The 4,469-nt window shown below is 51.6% G+C and overlaps 1 protein-coding gene across 1 annotated transcript in view; it reads left to right on the top strand.

Moving 5' to 3' along the window:
• Window positions 1–973: 973 nt before the first annotated feature.
• The window catches only part of LOC126575171 (putative fatty acyl-CoA reductase CG5065), a 7,710-nt gene continuing 4,214 nt past the window's right edge, over window positions 974–4,469 (top strand). The window contains exon 1 of the mRNA XM_050235736.1: window positions 974–1,110. The gene's annotated coding sequence lies outside the window, so the exon portion shown is untranslated. The remainder of the gene's footprint in view (window positions 1,111–4,469) is intronic.

The raw sequence follows: 4,469 nt of genomic DNA, 5'->3' as shown, positions 1-4,469 counted from the left end.
GGAACTCGTTTTGCGTGGAGGGCGCGCGTTCTCGACTATTCGAATACTTGGCGGTCATTGTCTGGGGGTCGGTGTATCGGTGTGGGTGAGGCAACTAGGTCGCGCTTGCGGTAACGGAATCCATTTAGAGAAATGCTTCTTCAATGCCTATTTTTTCAATTTCAAACAATTTAGGGCCAAGCAAAGGCCTTTGGATGAGTGCAGTTGCGCAAACTGCATAGCTATTGTAAAAGAGAACGAGAGAGAGAGCGCGCGCGCACGCTTTTCATCGCGGAAAACAAAAGCCCAAAAAGTCCAAAGGTCGACGGAGTGTTTGCTGTGAAGTGCACAAGGTCCGCTGCGGTCAACATCCTTCGCGCAGTACCTATTAGTATCCGCCTTCCGCCGGAATGATCCAGTTCATGCGGTTCATCAGACGACGAAAGCTCACCATTCGAAGCTTTCGCGTTGTGCGCGCGGTGGGAAAAGGAAGGCACAAGCAGCAGCACGAGAAGCGAGAAAATTGCGAGAGCACGCGCACTTGGAAACATGGAAACAAATTAGCTATCGAACCAACGGCCATGGGGTGGTCATGGTGGTGCAATATAAGCCAACCACACCGGCTCGCGACTCTCAGCAGTTGCTTCGTCAGGATTGCTTCATCGCGCTCGCACTGTACCAAACTCCAGCAGCAGCAGCTCCGCACTGCTAGTGTTTTCCTTCCACTCTCACCTCGGCCAGCAAATTCCGCGATCCGAGCACCGCAGTGTGTATGTGTGCGGTAGCAGTGAAACATGATTTCCATGCCCGGCCATCACCATCATCATCCGGTACCCAGCATCAAAGCAAACCAAAGCATTCTCCCCCGTTCGCGAACGAATGCGCGTCACTTTTGGGAGGGTGGGAGAGGCCGCCAGAGACCAAAACGCGCGCCCACTCCGCGCAGTTGATCGCGGCGCGGACCACAGCCAGTCAGTTGATCGGAGGATTCGGCGGTGAACGGTACGCTGCCACGAAACGAACGTCGAAAAGGTGATCGCGATCGCGGTTCTTGTGTGCTGTCTGTCTGTCTGTCTGTCTGTTGTTGTTGTTGCGCTCCGTTGCGTGCCAGGTGCCCAAGTGAGTCAAGAAGTAAGTTGCTGCTGCTGCTGCTGCTGCTGCTACGATTGCGACATCAGCACGCGATCGGATTGTTCTGGGTGCAGCAGCTCTTGTGCAAACATACACGAAACATACACGCGAAGGGAGCGTAAAAGAGTGAAGAAAAATCTGCAACAGTAGCCACGATCTCAGGGGCGGGGGGGGGGGGGCAAACTCTCGGCAATTGGCCACTTGATTTGTGTTGGCTTCTTCTAATTGTGTTTAGGCTCCCATCTCAGTGGGTCCCAGGTCGTCGTCGATCGGTTGCGCCACCGCTTGGCCTACGACCGTTTGTTGATGGTCTGCAAACAACAACGATCTTTGCGTTGCTCGTGTTCGTGCTCTTCACAACGTAGCGTTACACGGACGGTGAAGGTTACGCACGCAGTTAGAGAGCCGTTCCCATCTTTCACTCGCTCGCTGGATGATGGGCCGACGGCGATTTTGTCATCGGTGCCGCCACACGTGCGTCGTGCGTACGGTTAGTGGCCTAGTGCTGCGCTGGACCAAGAAAGCTTCTCTTCAACACCAACCACCAGCCATACATCACCATAACCTGTTTGGTGCCACAATCTGCGCGAGAGAATCGTGAAAGAGAGAAAAAAAAATCTCAAATTGAAGAACCACGATCACAAGCGTAGATCGTCTTTCGCTCACCGAACCACCTGTTTGGTGCGTGCCATTCATATCACTTTGCCTTGTGCCGTTCGCGACTGAATGAGTAAGCAAGTCCCTGCGTTTTGGTGCAACACACCTGGTGCAATGGCTGCAAAAGAGAACGTGCAATGGGCACTTCGGAAGGAGTTGCACACTCCATGCTGGCATTGCAACTCGCAGGTAAAAGTGAAAACCCTGTCCCCCGAGGTACGTTCTTGGTGCGGTCTGCGGTATGAAAGGAAGCGACTTTCTGCGTAGCGGATGCCCTTAATTAATGGTCAGTCGAAGCCGGGGCTTTCGCGCCGCATCGTTGATTACACTGCGTGCGCACCACTTGGAATTAAGTTTGTTTCGTTTGGACGAACTAACTTAAGGTCTAATGGCGGTCGTAGGCTGGGGACGTAACCTTTTGCGCCAGGTGATGATGACGGCACGTGTAGCGATTGACCTTGAGCCGCGCGACCTGGTGAGAATCGACTGATCGAGAAATAATCAGACGTTTCGTGCGATGCCCGCGAAAGATCGACCGGCCACCGGCGATTGGTTGGTACGATTTGATTACGAATCGCCTTGCGCTGCGACTAAAGTAGTGTGCTGTTTAACGACGCACCTAAAACCGTAACCTTGTTGCCGGTTTTTTGAAGACGGACTTCCTGCTAAATTCGCGTGTTTTTATCTGTTTGTCTCGTTCGATTGGTTCCGCCATTCGGTGGACATTCCGATGACGTGTTGCGGCTCCATTCCAGCGAATGTCAACAAATGTTGCGTTGTATAAATTTGATGAAATCTGTAGGAAGGGAATCTTCAGGGCCAATTGTTAATGTTTGACAAATGGTAGTGTTTGAGATTGGGATTAGCTGAAGAAGAAGAGCTACGAGTGCGATTGACGATTCCCCGGCATCATGATCGACCTTCGATCGGAGTCTGTAACGTTAATGTTCGCGTTAGGTGTAGGCCGATGGCCTTCAGTAGCTGAGCGAGGGATGAGCCTCTCTTTGGTGACCTTCAGTCGACGGCAATGTCACAACAGATTGTATCAATAAGAAGGCGCTGACGGGGTTTATTGATTTATCCTTCCACCGGCGTCATTGAATCGAATCTTCCAAATTGTTTTATACTCCCTTATAGGGTTGGTGGCGCATTATGGAATGTTTTGAATTCCAAATAGTGTTCTTTCTTTTTTTTTTTAAAACACATCATTCCATTGCATCACGAAGGAAACACGCCCTGTTCACGCGAATCCCAAAGAAGACGGCGACGCAACAGACTTCCACGATCCGTAAGATTAATTAACGCGTTCCAGCGGTCCGCGCTGCCTTAGGGCCACTTTCTGTAGCCTTTCCACAGACGCGGCCACCGCGTCACAAGCGACGCGCGAGCGTGTGTGAAGTGTGAGTGATCTACTTTCGTGGTTTCTGTGCGCCTCACCTTGATCGTGATGAATTTGTGTAGCTCTTAGGTAGTGCCGCCGCCACACAGCCGAAAAAAAAACCTACACCAAATCCGTCCAGTCAGCATGATCTGTGTCGGCATTGACCTCGGGCGCCGTAACGTCACTGACATTTGTCCGCGGCTGGAATCACGAACGAGTGCCCGCAGTCCTGGCTTCGAGGAAGAGGTTTTTTGTGCTCCTCTCACTTGCGATGCTTTTCTTGCGGCCGCCGGATCGTGCGCCATCGAGCGACGTTTGTTCAGCGGGTTCGTCGCTTACGCGCAAGTCTATTGTATAATTTTTGGAGAAATGTTTGCGCCCCAAATTCACCGGCCTTGGGGTGTGATAGCGGACGAGAGGATGGACGAAATTAGCGCCGAGATATGCAACTATCCATGGTCGAACGGTTTGCATATCAGTGAAATCGTTTTGCTTTCCGTATCGCACGCGGTGCCGATGGGTTTTTGGCGAAATCCGAAGACGCGAATCTAGGTCACATTTGCTGTCGATCGCTTAGCCGCTAATCCCTGTGCGGCGGTGCGATCAATAGAAAACGGGGGCAGTTTGATAATGAAACTTCGAGAGTCTGGACCGCTGGCGACCTCTGTAGCGACTCATTTGAATTGGAAACATTCAATGTCAATCACAAGGCCCGGTTTGCAAACGAACGTTGCTTTGCAGATTGGATACCGTCGTCAATATGATCATTAACACAACCGCGCTCTGGGCAATCAGTTATAGATGGATTTCATTAATGTAAAACCGCGACAAAGCCCGAGAGACAGCCCTACTTTGCCTTCGAAGTCGAATGTTATCGAACTTATTAACATCGGAAATGAGACGCATGACATTATGGGCCACGCAGCCTTCCTGATAAGAGAACTCTTTCTGTCTCAGTGCCTTGCACAACTGTTCTGCTCAACGCCGTGCGATCATAACATTTAAACCCCAAAAGGTGCGTGCGACCATCGCACGATGGGGATGGAATTCGGATTCAGTGCTCCAGCGCTCCAGCGAGAAGCGAAGCAGAAGGTCGAAAACCCTTCCCTGCAGCTGATATGTTGTCGCTACTAGAGCACACATACACAGGCATGCACGAGGGCCAGGTATCACTGTGTCACTAGAATTCGGTCACCGGTGCCGCGTACCGTTATGGATGCCCAGATGGTGAAGGTTGTTTTACCGCTCAATTCAAAAACGAGTCTAGCGGGTCCAGCGGCCAGCACATGCATGCTGTTGCTCACGTACTACTACTGCGAGC

Source organism: Anopheles aquasalis, chromosome 3 (genome assembly GCF_943734665.1).
Source record: "Anopheles aquasalis chromosome 3, idAnoAquaMG_Q_19, whole genome shotgun sequence".
Classification (NCBI taxonomy): Eukaryota; Metazoa; Arthropoda; class Insecta; order Diptera; family Culicidae; genus Anopheles; species Anopheles aquasalis.
The sequence above is the reverse complement of the archived record's forward strand: the minus strand, read 5'-3'. Positions and strand labels throughout refer to the sequence as shown.